General features: G+C 45.7%; 1 long non-coding RNA gene across 1 annotated transcript in view; it reads right to left on the bottom strand.

Annotated features, from left to right (window-relative positions):
• Positions 1-1,057: 1,057 nt before the first annotated feature.
• Positions 1,058-22,866, bottom strand: part of LOC138067612 (uncharacterized) — a 36,707-nt gene continuing 14,898 nt past the window's right edge. Inside the window, exons 3-6 of the long non-coding RNA XR_011141799.1 lie at positions 20,545-20,714; positions 17,586-17,787; positions 8,697-8,873; positions 1,058-4,977 (exon numbers count right to left, since the gene is read on the bottom strand). This is a non-coding gene — a long non-coding RNA (uncharacterized lncRNA). The remainder of the gene's footprint in view (positions 4,978-8,696; positions 8,874-17,585; positions 17,788-20,544; positions 20,715-22,866) is intronic.

Below are 22,866 nucleotides of genomic sequence, written 5' to 3' on the forward strand. Positions count from 1 at the left end.
AATGACCTACAGTCATTCACATTACTGCCATTTATACTCTAAGTCATGCCTACTAGTGCTGAAGGTGAAGCAAATACCTTTGCTCTAGGGAAAGCGCAGAGTAAATAAATGCTCAGATTTCACTGAGAGATTCACACCGACTCCATACCAACTTCTGCTAAAGTCCATCCGCTACATACCTTATATATAAGTGGGTTGGTTGCATGGTCCTATCTTCATGGAGATACTGTGTCATGCGTTACTGTATTTGCCATCTTATCATCTCCTGGAACATCCTCAACAACTGCTTACATGGGAAAAGACCCTAGGATCATACTCACTATTTTCTTTAGCTGTGTTTTGTGCAATTTGATAGCAACATTGTGCAGATCGCCAGTTTACCTGCTCCTCTGGACCAGAGCTTAACTATTGCGTAGCCTACTGGAGAGGTGAAAAATCAGTATCCAAGAATGGATGGAAAAGACAAAGCCATTCACTCTGAACCCATAATAATATTAGGATCTTGATGGAATCACTTCTCCTGGTCTCCTTTGTCTCTTAGAAATGAAGTAAGGAGTGAAACACTCATCTGTAAGCCCAGTCCAGTCCACTGCCCACGTATGGCCTGGAACAATTTCCCTGGGACCCACTGGGGACAAATTATATTTGCTTCTATCCTGCCATTGTCCTTTAACCTTAAGTCCCTCTGACAATCCAAAGGGGAGACCAGGGCAGATGGACCAGAGAGACGCAATGGAGATGATGTAAATGGACTTGCTCACAAAACCCCAGGAGAATTCGAGCAAGGACGTTTTGTATGGAAAGCAATGCAAACAGAAAGAGAATGACCTATTTTCCTACCCCACAAGGACTGCAGGAAAGGAAGGTGGAAGCAGAGGATGCTTCACACAGGAGCACTGCAGCAGGATTCCCCATGGCTGGGGAGGAAGGCAGCAACAGGGCAATGGAAAGGACATCTGAGAAGTCCCATACCATAAGCAGCATTGGGAAAATCCTTCATGAATGACTGGAAAAAAAAAAATAAAAGCCTCCACGTTGAAGGACACAGAAACAGCTAGAAAAGGACATGTCTATTAAAACGTGCAAAATACGCCTATTCAACAAAAAAATTAACAACAGGGTTACTCCAGTTACCAGAGCCTCAAGGCTATAGTTACTTAAGTACACAGAATTTACTAAGATTATTTCATTGATACAGTACTTGATCAGTAATTCAATTACCACGCACAAGCCTACATCAAACAGCTACACATTCAGAAGATATCTTTGGCATACTTCCCAAAAGTGAACCTTCATGCATCTTTCATATGGCCAATATAATTAAATTTACATGTACATGTAGCAGAACAAGCACTTTAGGTAATAGGACATAATCCTAACAGCAACTTTTCCTTCTTTGTAAAAAAAAAAAGAAGGAGAGAAAAGGACTCCACGCTGCGAGAGAAAAGAAAGCACGGGAGGAGTGAGGACATCCCGACCACGAACAGAGGGAAGACAGAGTACCAAGATGCAGGAGGAAAGGGTCTGGCTACTACTGCCTACTTCAAACTGTGAATCCAGTGTATTGCAGCACCACCGTGTCTTATATTCTTAGTTCTGGCAAGAAAAGCAATAGATTTTCATCCTAGCTCTAGTAAACAGATTTATCTGATAAACGTTTTATTTTACCAATACTGCCTTTAGGCAGTTAGAATTTAATGGGAACCGTCTCCATCAGATTCCTTTCAGCTGGATTATATAATCTTTAATATCAGGCCTTAATCAATGGCTAACACTGGTTAAACTGCATTTATCGAATGCACCAAATCTTCTATTTCCCCTTCCTTTAGCACTTATTTTCTCTCTTTTTTTTTTCCCTGTAAAGCAAAGGGTGAGCAGAGGGTTAACAATAAAGAAAACATACACGTAAGACTAATGAAGAGCCTCCGTTTTAAAGGCTACACTTGATAAAAATTTATAAGGGCTAAAGTGCTCATAAATTTTACAACCTACTACACATTTGCAGATTTATATACATAAGTGCCCAGTCCTCCACATAGCTGAAGTAGTTTCATACGTACAGTCGCTGTTATGTAGATGACTTGTTCAATACTGCCTGTGACGATGGGCGATATCTATGATCATACCTGTCTCCAAATAATTACACACGCTAACGTGGTCATGGAGCGAACCATTAAGAGCATCCTCTCCTCTGCCTTACTTGCACGAGACTCCTCACCAAACACAGGACTGAGTTGCAAACAAGGATGCAGGTGATCTTCCATGCTGAGAAACAACAACCATTTGCACGCTAACGCCCAGGCTGTTCTGCTCACCGCCACTTTCCTTGTTTCCCTGTGTAAACAGGGACTGTCCAAACAGGAAACTTCTGTAGTTACACTAGTACTTTTAACCTAAATATATTTAAGTCCATCCTCCTGCTGTAACCTGCCAAAGCTATCGCTAGCCAACAAATGTGCAATTATCAGGGGAACAGACTGGATGCACTCCAGTTTTATTTTCCAGGGGTCTTTGATGATATTAAATGCAGTGTTTTGGAGTCACACCTCAGTATATGCCAGTGCAATGTTCTTCTCTATGCAAATCCACCGTGGGCTGTAAAGGCAACAGAGCAGAGCTCTTAAACATCAGACCCAAGGAGCGCCACCGTGACTCAAAACAAATGCTGATGGATCTAGCACACACCAGCCTCTCCAGGGGAATGAGTGAGAAATGCTGCAGAAAAACCTTCTGCTGGGAAATTCTCCTCATTACGAAGGAATTATCTTCCTATGCAAAATTATTCTTTACCCTGAACTAGGAAGGTTGTCCCATTTTGCTACCTATACAAAAAAACCTGATTTTGCTCCAAATCTTGCCATGTGCTTGTTAGCCGAGCTATCTCAAGCCACTGGGTTCTTCCAGCAAGTTTAAGCACTCCACTTTTCCTCTGCGCATTCTCCTGTATTCTGCAGGCAAAATGTATGGTATGCCCCTGTACTAGGGAAACGTGGGAGATATTGTGGGAAGAGCAAAGATTCCAAAGTACCAAAACCTTAGAACTTCTACTAAGTAAAACAAGTAAAATAACCCACCTTTGCATCTACATCGCTCATCTGCAGAATGAGTATAATTATTCCTTAATGGGCATAATCCTACCAAGTATTCCTGCCCTACCGCTGAATCTTCTCAGTCTACAGTAAAGACTCCTATGCAGCTACCAGGGACTATCCAGGCAATATTTACACGTCCAGAACAATTTCTGAGAGAATTACTGCAAATTTTACTTCACATTTAATTCAACCTTTTCTATTAAAAATGCTTTTAGGGGGCTCTTCTCTCTCAGCTCTTAAGCAGAGTGTTTCTTCTTCATCGCTCTTCTAGCTACTAGAAAGGCAATAATCAGCATTAGCAGGGCTCGCAAGGATGACCTCAGTGCCACCGTTGCTCTCTTATTTTGCAAGGCCCTGGTTCACACTGTGTGTATCTTGCCTCCAAAGCAGCCCAGGGACACTGTATGAAACCCAGCAGATACGCCAGCGCAGTGGTAAGACTTGCACCTTCTTTCAAGTTCACAGGGCAAGAGCTGAGTCAGTGGCACAAACTCGGAGAGCATTGCAGGCCGACATGGGTAACGTCCTCATTGAACTGGTGATGTACCGGGCAACACCGCCTTTAAGTCTTTTGGTATTGGAGAGAACTACTCACAGGCCCAAGAGGTTGCACGGTCCAGCGGACAGAGCACTGCAGTGAGGAGCAGGCAATGTGGGATCTAAAAAGAGAATTTTGTTCCTTCCATCTGCTATGTAGCCTATGCTTTTGTCAGGGTAGCCCCATCTCTTATTGGACAAACCAGACGTATGAGCCCAACTCTCAACAGAAAAGGCCAGAAAAATGAAAGGTGTGTTATTTGCGTGGTCCTGTGGCTTGCGAACTGCGGTTCCCCAGCTCACTCTGCAGCATGTTGTCACACAGCACTTGCAGCAGCAAACCTGAGAAAGGAGCTAATGGCAGCCCAAGGGATGGAGCAGAGAGCGGGAAGCAGCAGGTATTATCCAGGCCAGCATGGCCCCTGCACACCTTGGAGTTTGCAATCAAAGCTTAATTTCTTCCTCAGCAAGTGAAATCTCTGGCATGGTGGGAGGAGCCTGACTGCAAGCAGATAAGTGAGGGGACACAGATGGCATCACTGATAATGGCACCTGCCAAACTCGACTGCAGCAATAAAATATCGCCTGTGCTTTTGGGAGCTAGCGGCAATGCAAATGGAGGCACCTCCACATGAGCTGATAACTCATCTCCTCGTGCAGCAGATGCTCAGACGCACCAGTCGGTTCCCGGTCAATGGTGGAGTCCTGCCGCTCAGAGCTGCCGCATGCTTTCAAGGAAACAATCCCCATCACTGCTGAAGAGGAAGGAAAGCCCCTCTCTCCTGTTGTATTTTGAAAGAACCTACCACACAATTTGCAGATTTCATTGCAAACATCTAGCAGATACCTCATTTTGGGCCCACGCCCTGAGCTCGCCAGCTGGCTCGTGGGGTTTGCAGCACAGTGTCGTGCTTTCTGCCACATTCCAGCTCACACGTGGTGGCAAGAGGATGTGGAGCAGGGGAGCTTTGCCAGCAGCCGCAGAGCCCCTGCCTCCCAGCAGGACCGCATTGGGGGATGTGCTCCCAAGCCAACTAGTGCCAGCCCTCTCCTCGCGTGAGATCACACGCCCGGCTTTCAGGCGACCAAGCATCCATACTGCTTAGCACACCCCCTGGCATGAGGAGCCTCTCGTGCCAGAACCGAGGGAGGTGGAGGGCTCTGGGTTGCTGCTGCACACACAAGAAATAACCATGCAGTTGCTCTCCGGGTTATCAGCAAAGACTACTTATAGAACCAGCAGATCCAGGAATTTGTACGGCTGCACTGGCTGCTTCCTCTGCTGGTCCCTGCTGCTCTGCATCCTGTGTCACGCCAGGATCTGGGCGTCCTCCTTTGTGCCGTGCCCCTGGGACAAAAAGGGGAGAAGTCTGCTAAGTGCCAGCCCCCCATGAGCATTCATGTTCTGGCCTCAGCCTTTCCCCCTAGCCTTGGACAGCGCTGCGTTGTGGTGGAGCGCAGCACTATCCACAGAGATGCTCACCCAGCCGTGCTGCTTGGCGATCCTGCCAGGTTAGGGTCAAGCATCACAGTGTTAGTGATGTAGCTTTAAACACATGCTCTGTACACTGCACTGAGCCCCGTTGTGCTCTGTTCTCCGTTTTTGGTAGCGTAAATCTTAGCAGCTAGCTAGTTAACGGTTTGGACGTTGGGCGCCCAGTTATCACTGCGACCAGTCCCTGTCTCTGGGCCAGTCAATTGGATGGTCAGATTCCCAGTGACGTCGATATGCTCCAGCCAGGCCTTAAAGCAAGAAGAAAGTGCTCTCTAGGAGCAAAGCACGTAGCCTTATTCTAACACTCTTCCCATTTACTAACCTTTTAGTACTTGCGCCTTTGTTGAAGGAGTTAAAAAAGGGGTGAGCCACCTTATCTTCTGCAGGCTACATCTGAGTTACCAGCGCTCGGCTGCTGCAAAGTAGCTTGGTCCACACAGTAACCAGATGCAGAGTGCAAGGCCGGTGCTGGCAGCTCCGCTGTTAGGCCTTAGCACTGTATACCTCCACCTTTTACCGAGCAATGAGTGCTCCACCAATGCGGGAACTGCAATACTCCTCAGCAGGTGAGAAGGGGTAGTAATTCAGCGACACCATCACAAACCAGCTTGGCAGGCAGCAAGGTCTCACTACAGTTACATTTACTACCAACTGCAGAGAAGCCAGGTTATAAAAGCAACCACTAATCAAAAGGTAATTTCCTCGTATTTAGAAATAAACACTGAAGACTAATTTAGTGACAAGCAGCAACTTAAAGCAGGTAGGTTTTCTCTGGGTTTCATTCCACGCCACATGCTTCGTTTGCAGATATCTAAACTAATGATCTTTTGGAAAAAATACTTCCTAGAGCGTCCCATTGGGATGCAGAGCGGCGCTGCGAAGCCACCCGGCCCGGTGCAGCTGCGCGCCGTCGCTGAGCACATCGCCACATTAGCAGTCCCACGTGTGCCGAGATTTGCATAAAAGGAGCAGTTATCAGCAATTATGGCTTGCCAAGGCAAAATTCTTCAAGACCCCCTTTACAACTAGCGACAGATGTAGCATTCACAAGTTTAAGCTATAATTTTTTCGGAGACTGGGCAGAAACATAAGGAAAACACTGTGCGTTTTGCAAAGCTGCTCATTTCAGCATTCAAAAAATTAAAACAGAAAAAGGGAGAAAGAGGGAAGATAAATAGGGCCTAAAGAAATGAATAAACTGCAGGCACAGAGCCAGGATTTAATATTCAACGCTCGTGACAAATATCCAGACTGATCTGCTCCCAAACAGGTCAACTTTTACCTCTAATCCAAACCAGGAGGCATCATCACACGCACACACGTGCACACCCATTTCCCAGCTGTCCTCTTCCTTCAGGGTTTCATCGCAGGCTCTGTGAGGAGCCCACACAGTCACTCCCACCCAGGGGAGGAAGCCAGGGAGCAGAGACTGAATATGGGCTCTGCCTTTGGGCCACCGCTGCGGTCTACAAGCCCCTATCGTAGCTGCATTGCAAATATCAGAGCAAAGACCTGGGAGGGAAGAGAAGGCAGGACTGCAGCAAAGAGAAACCCCCCACCCTGCCTAGAGCCTGAGGCAGTGCTGGATCCTGTCTCATCGCTCTGCAGCTCGGCTTTAAACCCATCTCTGCAGAGGGAAGCAAAGGCTGAGAAGCCACCACGAGCAGGAGGCTCCTGTGGGCCTCGCTGCCAGGACATCCAGGGCCTGGTGAAAGTCCTCAGCATCTTGGCTGCATTTCCAGCTCTCCTTGGTATCGGTCCGGCTCAGTATGCAAAGCCTGTGGCAGAAAAGGCAAGTGAGCCACGACAGAAATTTCTAAGAGGCAGTGGTTGCATGTGCTCACCATAGGATGACTCAGGCTGGAAGGGACCTCAGGAAGTCTCTAGTCCCACCTCCTGCTGAAAGCCAGATCAGCATTGAGGCACAGCAAGGTAGCTCGGGACTTTGGGATGTGCAATGCCAGGACACCATCTCCATTTTACACACTTTCTGGAAAACAATTCCTTCTGCCCATCCTCATACAAGGAAACAAAACTGGGATGAAGAGTCTTCTCTCGTCTGCTCTCTCTACAGCACCTACCCAACTAGCTACAGGATGAGTTCAAAACCCTCAGCTTGTGTACCTCAGATTTGGGGAACGCCAAGCTCAAAGGCGACATGAGCCTCCTGTACTACAGACAGCCCTGTGTGGCCTGCCCACAGGGCACCGTTTGCATATTCCTGCTTTCGTGAGGATTTCCAGACGCACAAGTGGCACGGCCACTCTATTCCCTATCTGGTGCATCTCGGGGTACATCCCCGTCTCTTGTCAGCACCAGCATCAAGAGACGTGGCTCATGTAGAAACCTCCGAGTTACACAAAAGCACAGGAGAGGCGTCTCTTCAAAGCAGCTGCAGAGGACAGGACCTTCATAGCTGCAGCAGCTGAAAGCAGTGCTGCCTTTGCCTGCGGCTGAAAGGGCAGTTTCTGCTCCCTCTGTCTTAGTAGATGCCACAGTAGGTGCCCACAGCCAGGTGCACGTGGAAGGAATTGGCATACCCATCCCACCTCCGGGCATGTGGTGCTTACCACACAAGGGCGTTAAATATTCAGTGCAACCCACCTGCGATGTTAACCAGCCAATCAATAATGAAAAGCAGCAAGAAGACGGAGAATCTGGACACCTTTCTACTGTATTTAAAATTTAACCATCTTGTGTTCAGGACCTTCTCTGGGGTGTCGGAAACCATTCTGATCTGATGCTAGGAAACGATAAGTGAGATGGATTCAGGGGCTCCTGCAGGCTTTGGACATGTATAATTCAAACTCCATTGCATATTTCAAATTGTTTTGCTATTTGATACAGCACAAGCGAGCCCTGCTGAGAGGGAAACATTGCTCTGAACCTGGGAGCACCCATCCCTTGCCCAGTCCAAGCTGTTTCAAAAAGGAACATCAACACTGAAGAAACTTCACCAAAAGCTGCTCCCAGCACAGCTCCGTGCACAAGCTCGGGACTATGGTGAAGCATCATTATTAGCGCTGCAACATCGTGTGCTCAAAGGTCACAGGGCACCAGCACTCCTAATTTCCCCTGTCGCCCATCTTCTCTGCATTGGAGCAGGACCCAAACTTCTCAGGAAAAGGTTTCCAGCTTTTTTTTTAGTATGTACAGAACAAAGCAGCGCTCTCGATGCCTTGTTTTCAAAAACAGGTGATTGGCCTAAAATAATAATAATTTTGAAAAATCGGTCTATGGCTGTGTTTGTGGGAAAATATCAACCCAAGCAATTAAAGTCTACCAAAATTATAAGCAACTGAAAACAGACTTGCAAGTTCCAGGAAACCTTAATAGAAGAAAGCGCTATCAGACACATTATTATAATTCACACAGCTGTCTGCAGTGTTCTTCATGTACTGGATTACAACCAAAGCTATTTTTGCTTAAACAGGTTTTGCTACCTCATCACCTATTTGCATCAGTCACATTTTGCAATGAAACCAAAACAGTTCCCTAACAGCTAAGATACTACAAAGTTCAAAACACATAATATCTACATTCAATTTTCCCTGACTTAAGTAGTTGCGTACCTTTACAACAGGACAAATCATTCCCAAATCTCAGTGTGCCAAAGACAGGGGATGAGCTATGAGGGAAGAAGGGCAGCGGTAGCTCTCCCCACAAGGCAGCTGGTAGCGATCTTTCCTCCTCTTCCTCCTCCTCCTCATCCTCGTTCCACAGCGATTTCACAATAGCAGCACTGGCACCTCCAAAGAAAGAAAAGTGATAAACAAAAGATGCAACCAAGGACAATGTGCTTTCAGTGAGATTTGGAGAAAGAGGATCAGTAGCTGAGACAGATACAGCTACTGGGCCACTGCCCAAGCAACAGCCTAACCCTTCCCCACCACCAGGTTTTATCCTGCTGCCTTTCTGGGCTGCCTTCATAAAAAGCAGGAGCCAAGTCCTTGATGCATTTCCCACGGTCCTGTTCCTCTCTCGTGGGGCTGGGCCCTGCACAGGACCAAAGATTTGTGGTTTGTTTCTGCGAGTAGGAGACAGGAGTCTTGGGAATAAGCTTTGGGCCTAAGCTGGAAAGGTTTTTCCCAAGGGGGTGGCTCTGCACCCTCCTCTCACCGCACCGTCAGATCCCACATGAATAAAATTGCTTTTTCCCTGCACTTCTGTGGTCCCTTCCTGAGCTGCAGGATCGCCAGGGTCCCAGAGGATCCTCGCTCTCAGCCATTCGCAGACTGAAACTCTGATACGGGTGAGACGTCTCCTATGTATGGGGCAGCAGCGTAGCGGCCGATGCTATTTGATCAGCGGAGGCCAGGCTGAAATTCATTGCAAGCCCTGCTTTTGCAGGTCACACAGACACAGAGCCCCCCCCTTACCCCCTGGGCAGTGCTTCGCCTTGTTGCCGGACAGCTGCCACCGTGACTTTCCTCTTACAGACGCTCGTAACCAGGAATGGGAGCCTCTGACAAGTGCTGGAGAGCCGCCTCTCCTCCTGCTGCATTTAAAGTTTTCCCATTAAGGCTTCTCTATTTCAGTTTCGTAACCCCTCCATCTCCCTTTCCACCTGGTATTATTAGGGCTTTCTACTCATTTATGCTAAAGACGGTAAATAAGCCATTAAGTTGTGTGGAGGCATAGCCTGCTAGGAAGCCTCTCCCCGCTAGAAAGGGAAAGGAAGGTGTCATAACAATTCAACAGTATCTTATACAAATATATCCGTTCATGATTTTATGCGTACAATATGTGATTTGAATATATATGGTACACACAGGGTTTGCTCTAATGTGAAATTCCTGTGAACGGCCCTAAGCAATGAGCAGCTACGGGCAGACTTGCACGCGGCTGCTTACAAGGCAAAGTCCAGTGCGAGCCACAGGACTTCCCAAACAAGAATCCTCTTTGCATCTGTGAGACCCACAAAGACACGCGTGGCTCTGCTTCCCAGCTTAGCATAATCTAAACGGGTATTTGTCCTTCAGAAAGGGAAGGAGACGGTCAACTGACAATGAGTAATAACAGCAAAGCGGTAAACAAAACACACAGCAAAGGAGGACGTGCTTTCAGTGAGCTTTGCGGAGAGACGAGCAGTGGCTGAGACAGACACAGCAAAGGCGTGCTGGGGGCGCAGCAGAAGATGACCTGATTTTGGCCCAGTAAAGCCCGGGAGGCTGAGGGGTTATAGCAGGGAACGACACCGGGGGCAAGCCCTTCAGAAGAGCTCTATTTCTAGGATCCATCCGCAACTGTCTCTCTCTGATGCTCTTGCTTTCAACATGATGAACTACCTGTTGCAAGATTATCTTCTGCTTAACTACACTGGACTTAAAGAAGAGAAGTACCCAGTAAGGAAGAGGCAGCTGATTTCAAGTGTTCCACAAAAATATTAAAGTTGGATGACCTGTTGATTTAGAAAATTGGCCAACTGTAAAAAGTGACTGGTGAGCTGAGGGGTATTTTGGGATGACTGCTAACCCCTCCTCCTGCAATGATCAGGTATTTATTTGAGACACTGAAAAGGACTCCATTCCCCAAACAGTAATCACTTGTTTTTGAAAAGCATGGGCACTATTCTTTTTCTTTGGTCCTTTTAAAATGTTGTAGACATGCAATAAAAACCAGTACATCCCCAGCCTGTAGAGCTATTTCTCGTTAATCTTTCTGTACCTACAGCTTGTGAAGTGACAATACGCTGTTCGTACCTCAGTGAACACGACACTGATTCCTTCTGACTTCAAAGCCCTTCAACCTTCTTCACATACAGAAACAAAAATCCTAAAACCAAGCATCTGCCACAGTAAGGGTGTTTATAGTCTAACAGGCCTATCTCCATGCAAGACAAATACAAGCAGTTTGGGAAGACCTTGAACTCCAGCTGCTGAATTTTTGCCAGGTACAGGCCTCTGGCAAGGCAGAAACAAACACAAAAGGCTACTAAATTGGCTGCTCCTAACCAGCAAAGAGCAGCTGCCAGCTCCGCGCCAAAGGAGGAGGACATGGTCTCTCCTGTTTATTGCTACGGCTAGGCAGGCTTGGAAGGAGCAAACGTGATCGCTACAAATCTGTGCATGGCATATCGCAGGCAGGGTGATCTCCTGATCAAAACTTCTCATGTCATCATTAATTGCACATCTCTCCCTTAAAAAGAATGAATAGCATGACTGGCCTGTTTTTTTTTTTTGATTTCCAACAAATTCTCCGAAATCAAAACTTCCCCCCCCCCGCCCCCTTAACCAATTCTAATTGGGAATAACAGGCTGGGATTGAGCTAGGGAGAAGGCTGGGATTGAGCTAGGGAGAACGTGGGATAAACTCCAGGACAATCTTCCTGCAAAAAATTCCCATAGGGCTATAGAGCTGCTCTTGGAGGGAACAGGAAAAGCGCAGCTTCCTAAGTTTAAAACTACAGCAAAAAATACGTCAGAAAAAACTCATGTCAGATCAACCTGGCAAGGTTTCAAGACCATCCCAGTGACACATGGAGAAATGCCTAGCACTGGTTTCAACTGGGAAACCAAAAGCCTCAATTTTACTGAGTTTTACCTCCACATCATCTGAATTTCACCAGATCAGAAGAGTTCATTTTTCCCACTATATGTTTCCAAATGTACGTTCAGACACGTACATTTGAAAGGAAACTGGCCAAATTCTTTAGATGACGTCAGAGGCCCTTTCCTGAAAAAAAGGTCTGTGGTATCACCTTGATTTCTCTACTTTTTTTTAAACTCCTGCAGAGATTTTAAAATCTTCTGGATTTATTGCCAAATCTCTTCTATCCTCTTTATTTTGGTCCAACCAAGAAAGAATGAATGTGTGATTCTGCTAAGCACCAAGCATCAAGCTCTTGGCCTTTCGTGCTTTCCAATATGGAGATCTAACATTTGTGAACTTTTTCAAGCCAGTTACCATGAAAAGCTACTTACTGTGTTTTATAAAGTCCTTGACACATCACATCTGCCATTTGTTAAATGAATAAATACACATACAGTGAACTTCCTTAGTGGAGTAGGATGTCACCTGCTCCATTGTTCAGATGCCCCAAGAACTTCTACACTATGAACCAGACTCGAACAGAGTCTGGGGCTAGACACACGCTTCACTGAGAGGGTTAATTTACAAGAGACTTTTTCAGAAGGCACCTCGACCTTTAAAATGCCATCTGTATTTGGTGTACGCACACTAGATCCATGCCAGATCATGGGTGGATCTGAACAGAGCGCGGATATGGGCTGCGTGCTGGAGACGGCAGTGACTGACTGTAGCTTGAAAGCAGGCGAAGAGCTTGGAAAGAGTTTCACAAATCTTCGTTCTTATTTCTTCCAGGAGAAAAATCCTACCCAAAGAAAGCTCACTGTGCAAAAGCCTGCCTGATAACACCAATAATCTTTGATATCACATGTTAACGCCTGTGTGCGAGTTACGAGGCAGTTTCCAAATCTCACACTTAATCCCAGTGTCTGCTGTTGCTGAACAATTCAGCCTTCTGTCAACAGCTGTCTCCGTGCTAGTCACCGAACAGCTCACATTCGGCAGAGCAAAGCCGTTATTTATAGCACAGCACGCTTTTGCAACAGCCCCTTCACGTTCCTTCTGATAAACAATTGCAAGCAGTGCCCGGAAAGTAGAGGTGATCAGTGCTTGAACAAACATCAATAGCCTGCTGGCAAGCAGGTCTAGCAGGCTGGGGCTCTTTGGGTGGGTACAAGTTTTCCAAATGAAATCTTCCAACCTCTCATTCCACATCAGCTAACTTAGTGGTGCAGGCGGATGCAGAATACCCCCACAAACCCAAGTACTTTCACACCACAACATACGAATGTTGTCTTGGGAGTGGTTGTCATATGGCCCGTGTCTGGAAGACCACCTGAGCTATGCTGATGTTCTCCCTTCCGCCCCACCCAATTGCTCTTTAAAAAGGTGAGAAAAGCCAGAGGAGGGCTGTTCTGCTTGCAACACCGGCAAAACTGCTTGAGTTGCTCAGAAAGTGTCCTCATAGCCCACATCAAGCAACCACGTGTGGCCCAGGCACATATCAAACCAACTCATTTTAAATCAAATCACACCAAAGATGCACTCCTTTAGTTCGGGATGTGCAAGCACCTTAATAAGAGGAGCATGGCAGAGAGTACAAGGAGGGTGAGTAAGGACCTGGATATGCATGAGGGAAAGCTGCTGTGTCTGTTATGTGCGGCTAAATAAAGGAAACTATCAAGCTGGGAAGAGAGATCTTTCCCAGTGGAGTAATGGGTCCCTGAAATTCAGATGAATGAACTATCCCCTTTTGCCCTGATCTTTTCTTTTAAGATCTTTATCTTCTCTGAGCTGCAAATTAACAGGACAAGATGCCACTATATGCGACAGCATTTGAAAATAGTGTTGGCACATTTAATCCCAAGAGCTTTCTTCGTTTTAAGGAAAGCGTGGCTTTGGTTATAATCCAGGAAAACAATCCACGTATGGGGGAAACAGATCAATAGTTTACTAGTGCCATTCAAGCAGGCTTGTTTCATTAATCCATCAGGCTGCCTTCCCTTGCCATCACCTGACAATGAAGACATCACCTGCAAAGGCCCTGCTTCGTGCCAGGAAGCAAATGAAGCTCTCTTCCCGCAGAGGCCATGGACTTCCTGAAGGGGTGTCAAGGAAGTGCCTCTGCTCCACCAGCAGCAAGGACACCTTCAGCAGAGGGAAGGCGAGTGATATCTTTCTTTCCTAATTGAACAGGACAGTTAATTGATCACAAGGGTTTGTCAGAGAGGCTATAACAATGAAAACACGCATCTCACTCACCCAGGACTACGTGGTGCTTAACAGAGCTGCTTAAAGGCACAGGCCAGGGATCCTCGGGATGTGACTTCCCCTGCACTGACATTTCTGAATGGAGTTTCCTTGTTTTCAAAGGAAACTTGCAAAACCAGCTTCAGTCAGTGCAAAATCCCAGTACTTAGCTGTGGCTCTTCCCAGGCCAGCTGTTCTTTTGGGATCCTTCCTTCCTAAGCTATCTCCAGCATAAATAGGTGACTTCCATTTCCTCAAAAAGCTGCACTTCCCACCACACCAGCCATCAGCAACAATCTTCCAAGTTGAAGCAAAGATGTGCCTGAACCCCAGGATGTGGGAAGTGGGATTCAAGCTGGATTGCCTCACAGACTGGGGATACTTTAGAAAGACCATTGAATCCTACAAGTCACATATACAATATCATGGAACATGTTATTTTATATGTCAGGCACATCTCAAAATACACAGCAAGCATTCTTCTTCCAGTTACAAAATATAAACCTCCCAAGCCCAAGCGTCAGTACACATATATGCACTTGAAGTCTCTGGAATAATCTTACAAGTCACACACAGTCACCCTTTATGAGTCAACCCTATTGTTTCTAGGCATCATTTTCACACCTTTTTGCTAGGCTAAAAAAAGAGAAGAAAGCTAACACTGCTGCTGCTGCCCCTCTGGCTGAAATAATTGAGTCCTCTTTGCCAAGAAAGAAAGGTATGATTTTCCTTCGGTCATTAAGATTGTAATCTGTTCCTGCAATGGGCATAGTGGGGCCTCAACCAGGCTAAAGGTGAGCTGGAAAATATGGTTTGCTTTAATAAGAGTTTAACACGCTTCCAGCACCTACATTCGTCGCTAGGTGATGTACCCAGTACCTGCAGGAGGGAACTGGTGGCAGGACTCTGTCTCAGCGCTCTGCAGTTCCAAGAGGGAACCAGCTCCTCCATGATGGGTGCCATCAATGTCTAATGGAGAGATGTTGTCACCAGCCATGTAGCTCCAGGTGAGATGACAAGCAAGGCTGGGCAGGAAGAGCGGGCACGGTGAGCACAAGATGACCAGGAGATGATTTATAAGCAGCGCGATGAGCAAGCACAGCACTTTTAGATATGCGTGAGGGCATGTCCGGCATGACTGTGAGCGAGGACTCACCCCAGAGGCCACTTCACCCGCTCCTAGGCAGGGTACTCTGAATCCCAGGCTCTCCCTGGGACCTGACATTGCATACCCACATAGCATCTCATAAGCAGGCTGCCCTCACCCTAGATTCAGGCTACCTGCAAATCCAGCACGTGTGTGCAGCAAGCCACTGCAGCTTTCTCCCAAGAAGGACTGCTTGCCTCCTTTTTCCTCTTTGCTCCCGCAGCAGGGTGCTCGGCCCATCTCTTCCGCCTGTCATTTCCATACCTATTGCTAGGGATCGACATCTATAGATACTGATCCCTACTGATATGCATCAATACCTCTCGATCTCGACAGGCATCAATGCCTATTGATACCAATAGGAATCAAAAGTCATCGATAACTATTGGTATTAATCTCTGCCAATAACCATCAATAGCTCTCAATCTGACTGGCGTCTCTAGCTTTAGCTTTCAGATTGATTTTGCTCTTGGTAGGCATCAATGACTATTAACAGTGACTGTTCTCCATATCAAGAAGCCTCAATGCGTGTAGATTTCCATCTATAGATATCAATTCCTATTGATAGGCATCGATACCTCTTGATCTCGAGAGGCATCTATAGCTTTTGGTCTCAGGCGATTTCATTACCAGCAGGCATTGACCAATACTGACATCGACACCTCTTGATATCAAGAGGCATTGATGCCTGCTGATTTCCATACCTATCAATAGGGATTGACACCAATAGGTATAACTATCAATACCTATTGATATTGATCGCTATCAATACGCATTGATACGTCTCAATATCAAGAAGCATCTATAGCTTTCGGTCTTGGGCTGGGTAGTTAGGCCCTGTCTTTAAGCAAGCGTGTTCAGGGAAGTAGTGTGAACCGCTGGTACCCCTGAAGTTTCCTGTGGGAAAAACCAGAAAAGCTCTCCAGCCTAGACCTGAAATGGTCACCTGCACAGACTGTGAATTTTTTTTTTTTTTTTCATTTGGATTAGGGGAGCCCCGGCACTCACTGATGTATTTCTTGCATGTGAATAATGAGGCAGTTCCAAACAAATGCTTCTCTGAGTCACGTATCTTGCCCCCTTTATACGTGCACTACCTGTCAGATTATAACATCAGCTCCATTAGTTTGGGATTCTGTTGGATAAAACAAGAGCAAGAACAGCAGAAATCTCCACTGGCCTGCATGCAGCCAGGGTGATCCAACCATCCTTTACAGCGCTCTTCTTAACACAAAGCAGTTAAACACATACATCTTGATTCTTTTTGACATATGTGGAACAAGTACTGCCACTTTTCCTCTTCATATCAAAGTACTACAGAGCCTTTCCACAAACCACTTCAGTGGTTTACACTCAAAATAATCCTGTGCAACCTTTGCAGACAGACCTTATTAAGTAGCTCTAGCCATTTATGCACTTAGTTATTAGGGCTTTAAAAGAAACTGATAACAATTTCCAGTCCGAAAAGTTCTGTTACAGCATCCAGACATACTAAAGTGACGCTTACTGTTTCACCTAGGAAGTAAGACCTAATGTAGGCCAAGTCATTTAGGACAGGATTGTGCTAAAGCCAACAGCAAGACTAAACACACTAGCAAAGAAAACACATATAGGCTAAGGACAGCAGGCCCTTCTAGTGTTTCAAAATCTTTTCTGTATTATATAGTAAAAAATGTATGTTTAATAGCAAGTACGCCCTTCTCTCTTCCTTACAACATGTAGTATATGTTTTTTATTTTCCAGGTGTTCTACCTTTGCCTCTATAAAAATCTGACTCTCCTCCCCCTGGCCCTGAAGAGTAGTCAGGCTGCAAAATGAGTTCTATCAGTAGGTGTGACTCTGAATGTCTACACTGCAGACTTGACCTTGGGGTAAAATGGAAATCCCACATGATCTGCTGGGAAGTATGCAAGTGTGCAAGCTGGTGAGCAGTAAGGATGTATCCAGAGTACTGAGGGGACTGAAGCCTTTTTTGTCACTGTGTTTTTAACAGGCCATTTTAAGAATGTGGCCTCCCTACGTTAAATTCAGAGCACACTGGCCAGATTTTCAGACACCCCAAATTATGCGTGTTGCACACTGTTGAAAATCCCAGCTTTAGTGAGGCCCCCTCAGCACTAGCACTGCATTTTTTTATTACCTGGACACACGTTTGGCTCTTAATCCACTTCTGTACCCGAACGAGTGCCCGAACGAGTGCCTTGCAAACCTACATTAATGTAACATCTGCAATTTCCAACCTTTTCACTTCCAGGTTGGGATTTCTGCAAGACGCTTGCATCGTTTGCATATTAGAGATTAGGATGTCACGGTCCTCATTTGTTGCCTAATTCTCCCTGGGCTTTCCAGGACCACCTCTCCATGGAAGTCCCACTCGAGCTCCACTCTCACTGACCTGGAACCGGCTAACATAGGGGCTAATAACACTGCAGTGCTGCCGTCAAAGGACGCGAGGATCATGGCACTGACGATCATGGCTCAGCTTCTGGAGGAGAAAGAGATGTGCAAGGTCCCAAGCAGCTGGGAAAACACTCACATATGCTGCAATCGTTAGTGACCATGCGGAGCGAAGAGGACACTGGAACAGCCTGTTTGCCGGACCGGGGTTGTCACCTGGTGACGCAAGCGAAGGTGGCTGCCGTGGCGGCCGCTGCCAGCTGGGGCGCCCCGCGGCCAGCCAAGCTCCTGAGCGGCCCCCGAACGGTGGGTACTTGGCCACAGCTCGGAAAGGTCACATTCTGCAAAAAAAATGTGAAAACGGGGTCTCACAGAGTGTGCCAACAGAAGCACTCCCTCGCGGGAAACAGAGATGATTATGCCCTTATAAATGACAAATCTCATTAGAAGAAACAGCTCTCATGCCTTTAACCTCACCTCTTCTTCCCTGCTGCACCTCTCCTCAACCTCGCAACTCTGGCAGTGACTGGAATATTTAGACAAAACACAGCAGAAAAGGGACTGCTTTGCCTTCCTTTTGGCTTTTTTGACAATTAGCTAAGCTGACAGCCAGGGTACTTTAAATAGTATAAATGAACTCGGGGATTAGTCGGTCATTTCCTCCTGAATGAACATGAAAACATATTAGAAGGATGAACTTTGGTGTTGCACTGTGACACTGTCATATTTCTTCATAAATTCATTTCATATTTTCCTACCCTCCATTGACTTTAAACCTCTTAAAAGCACAAAGGAGGAGAAGGGGGGGGGGGAAAAAAGAATCTGGTGTCATTTTTATGACATATTTAACGAGTGCATATTTCTTTTTTTCTTGTTCCTTTCTAGATATTTATTGCTAGGCAGACTGATCCAAAAATAAAAATACAGGTATAATGACATTTTCAGAATAAAACACACAACTTTTTTTTCTGTCATGTTGCCAGAGCTACACCCAAGAGGTGCAGAGCTGACACCTCAGATGCCACCTTCAAAACTGAGCCCTGGAAAGACTTGCTACCATGCTCTATTGGCAAAAATATTGACATCAGTGGGCTTCAGATGAGTCCGACTGTGTAGAAAAATCAGGATTGAAGTGGAATTTCCATCTTGTACAGGCACATAGCTCACAGTGGACCATCTGCGTCCGTGTCCGTCCAGGAGGAAAGGATGGTTTATGTGCTCAAGAAGATTCAGATCTGTTCCTGGTCTCTGAGGTGTTCCCCCACGGGACTTCAGACCAATGAGTTCATTTCATTATGCCTCAGCTCCCAACTTGCACAACCCGAATACAACATGTCCTCTCTCTGCTCATCATCTGCCACCTCCAGTCATGACACAGTTCTTCAAGGCAGGAAAACCACTGCATCCTGCATGTGTTTGTATCATACCAAAAAGAACTGGAATGAAAACTCACAAGGGATGCTTTGAATACTTGCTAAAAACTATACTGATGGCTTTCCAGCCCTCATGTTCTACATTTCTACACTAGGTAATTCCTCATAGTGCTCTCAACATGAACGTGATACCCAGTCCATGTCCAGTCCCAGCTTGGATCAGATGCCATTCCCTGCCAGACGCTTGGTTTGTGACATTAAGTCTCTGACAACAGAGGTATACAACAGTGTGTCTGCATATACATGCATACATTTATATATATATATGTATATGTGTGTGTGTGTGTTTGTATATATCTATAAAAAAAATATTGTTTTTATCAGTGCTCAGCAGAGGATCATTTGGCTCTGCATTCTTTATCAACAAGTAATTAACACTTTAGTTCATTTTGTGGACAAAAGGATTTTGTATTCACTTTGTTGACAGACTGACTTGCAACCATGGAGGAAATGCTGTTTGACAGTCCTGGCACATACTTTGTTCTGTGGAGAAAATGCATTCTGCTAACTGTCCAATCGCTTATGCGGACAAAACGCACTTCATCATAATTCTGTCAACAAAATGCTAACTTGCTTACATTATTCTCTCAGCAAAACAAATTAACTTAAAATCCTCTTGTCCACAAAATAGATTTAAGCGTTTAGTGAAGTCTTGTAAATACTATAGTCTGTTAGCTTAGCATGTGCAATTCAAACATATGGCTTAGCTGAGTCAGCAGTTCTTGTCCTACCAGGCGGGGATGGTCTTCATTCTTTCAGCTATTCCTTTCTTGTAAGGCCAACCTGAAAAGATCAGTGAGCTGGCATGCAACGCAAGCAACTGAACCAGGACCACGTGACACACTCTTTTCTCTGTTTTTATTTAAATGCTAGTGACTGGCAAGAAGAATCTGACATAACATAAGTATAGCAAGCCTAAACAAATCAGTTTGTTCCTCAGAGTAAGTGTGGCTTCATTCTTAGATCTGAAGTTTGACATGCATTTTCCATGACAAATCTTCAGATTAAATAGCAATTTAATGAGGGAGTACAGATGTAATACCTTAGTAGATTTTGTATTAAGAGCACAAAAGTGTAATCATTGTGCTTTTAGATATTATGTGTCTGAACTCCATTACACCTATGAAGAATTTCCTTCCTCCTGTTCTGCATCGCTCCAAATTCAAGTTTAAATTCACATTTTCACATCTCGCTCAGAAATGCCAGAATCTAATGCTGAAGAAATTGGAAACAATCAGAGCACAGGTATTACCCCAGGGAACAAAACGCACCAGATTCTACCAGAGTACATGCCCAAGGGAATGCACCAGAATCAACAGCCACCCTGCAGCCCTTGAACGCATGGTAACATTAACAAGGAGGCTTCTGGTGTGCCTTTGTGACACCAGTCAGCGCAAGGGAATTCACCCGCTCCCTCTCCTGTGTCCCTCACATGCATACACGGTCCCGCTGCAGCTGGCAGAGAAGGCAGAGATGGCTCACCCAGTGGCATCCATCTGAACTGTCACGCTCGTTTGGACTCCCCTCCTGAGAGCGAAACTCCCCAAGATAAAGCAAGGCTGTAAAACAGGTTTTTAAGCGTCCCTTCTCTATGTCGTACCAAGCACTGCCTGCCCTGTTGTTCTGCTGCATTTTAATAATAAAGGAACATAGAGATAGCTGTACCTGTATCTTTAGTAACGTCAGTCAAGGAATTTGGCAGGCCAGAGGAAACACAAAACTCTTCGGTCTGCTTTTTCAATATTCTTCCATTAGTATAAATAGGTTTTTGTCTTCTTTTAGGGGAGTATTGTGGTTACAACAGAGTTAATTTCCAGGTGAGTGGAAAGTGTACACTAACGGGAGAAAAATACCATATTAATATTTAATATAATACTTTTTATGAGCATGAAAAGAATAAAAACTATTCAAATGCAAATGCAGCCTGCAAGGAAGGATAAAGTTTTATGTTTTTCCAGTAATGTTTTCATTTCGCTAAAGACCGCCTTTGTCTTGAGCGAGGTAAGAGCGCCTGTGCGTGTGCAGTTCCCAACATTGAAAAGCCTGCCTCTGGCCAAAGTCCTACTCTGTTTTTGAGAGGCTTTTGCAATACTGTCTTGTTGGAAATACACTCTTGGAAATACAGTGGGTTTATTAATCCCTTCAGAACCACATGTTGTAGCCCCAAAGGGATGAAGCCTGCTGAAGTGCCTACCCTGCCTTGTGAGACTTTAACAGAGCAGCCAAAACTGTGGGATTGTTCCCTACAGCTCTTATGGGCAACAATTTTTTTTTTCCTGTGATGTGCTTTGACTGTACCACGTATAACGAAATGGCCTAGCCTGGGATTTTCAATGGAGTTTCTGTACACTGGATACACAGCTCCTGAATTTCAGCAGATTCTAGGTCTCTCTCTATCGACCATGAAGCTCTTTTGATAACCCCAGTATAAAATAACATATTTTGCTAGCTACATTTCAAGCATAGCATAATAGTGACCAACTGGAGAAGCTTGCAAGTGTCACAAAAATATTTGCAAAGAACTCTAGAAAATAAGCACGAGAGTCATCCTAGCTAGAAGTTCCCCCAGCAAAATAGTGGTAGAGGTGGGAGCAGGGGAAATCAGGGTATGTTTTAGCTGATGTCATTTCTGCCCATCATGGAGTTACTCTCAATCTACCTCACCTGGTAGAGGGCAGGACAGGCCAAGGCCACGCCACTGAATCTGCTTAAACAAGTTTCAATCTTGTTCAAACATATATATATATATATATATATATATATGTATGTATGTATGTATGTATGTATGTATGTATGTATGTATTTTATAATGGCTCTGCCATCGCATGTGTCACTACCTTGGCTTCCAAAATGGGTCCAGGTGGAATAACGCAGCAGAGGAGAAAAAGCAGCCTTGCAGTGAAGGCTGGGCATCATGATAGCTGAGTTCAACACTTGATTTGCAGTTACTATGAGCAAGTCATGCCACCGGGTTCAGTTCACTTCATGACAGGCTTCAGTTTCTTTCCAGCACTGCTGCCTCAAGGGGGTAACAACAGGTTTTTTTTCTCTTGCTCTTCATAGCCTTTATTATTTCAGACCCTTGGCTCCTTCAGTTTTACTACAAACTGTACCTAAGACTCTGAGCCTAGAGAAAGCCTTTAAGAGGTGTGATGCTGCATCCGCAGCGGAGCCACCCCTTGCCCGTCTCTCACCAGGACAACCTGTGAAGGCTACAACGCTTGCTGGAGTTTGCCAGTCCTTGCTGAACCAAGCGGTGGCATGGGCTATGCCACTAATGGCATCTGGGGCAGCGCAGATACCCTGACGGTGGCAGGAAGTACAATAAAAGAGAGACAAACCCCAACACATGATTTACATAAGCCATCTTTGTTTTCAGGGACAAGAGCCTTCAGGGCTTTGGGCCCTGAACCCATGCGGGGCAAAGACCTCTCTTTGAGGACAAGCTGCTGTCCACATTGCTGATCCAATGCCAAAGCTTGGGGATCTCCAGGAGGAGAAAGGCCTGGACACACGCGAGCAACAGTCCAAGCTCTCAGGCACATAATGCAGGTATGGGAGGCACGAAGAGCAGGTTATAGTCCAGACTACCAGATTTGGACACTTTCTCATTTGTATCCAAGCTGGAGCCAACTAAGTGGCGACAGAGCTTGGCTTGCCTTAGACTTGTGCAATGCTCCCCACTGGGGCCTTAGGCAAATAGTTACCTGAGTCCAAATTACATCCTCAAGGGATGACAGCAATAGCTCAGGCAAGGAGAGTGAGCAACAATCGGGACAGCAAAGTAAAAGGGGAGTAGAAAGCTGGTAGGCCCATGGCTTCTCTGTTTGTTCTTTAACTCGGATATCTCAGACTCTCCAGCACCCTAACCTGGGAAATCCCCTTTCTGAAGGAGAACTTAGGAGGACATAAATAAATGTAAATTATATGGAAATAAACATCCAAATATACATGAGGAAGGGAGAGGAGGGAAAGGAGTGATTCATT

This window comes from Struthio camelus, chromosome 6 (genome assembly GCF_040807025.1).
Source record: "Struthio camelus isolate bStrCam1 chromosome 6, bStrCam1.hap1, whole genome shotgun sequence".
Classification (NCBI taxonomy): domain Eukaryota; kingdom Metazoa; phylum Chordata; class Aves; order Struthioniformes; family Struthionidae; genus Struthio; species Struthio camelus.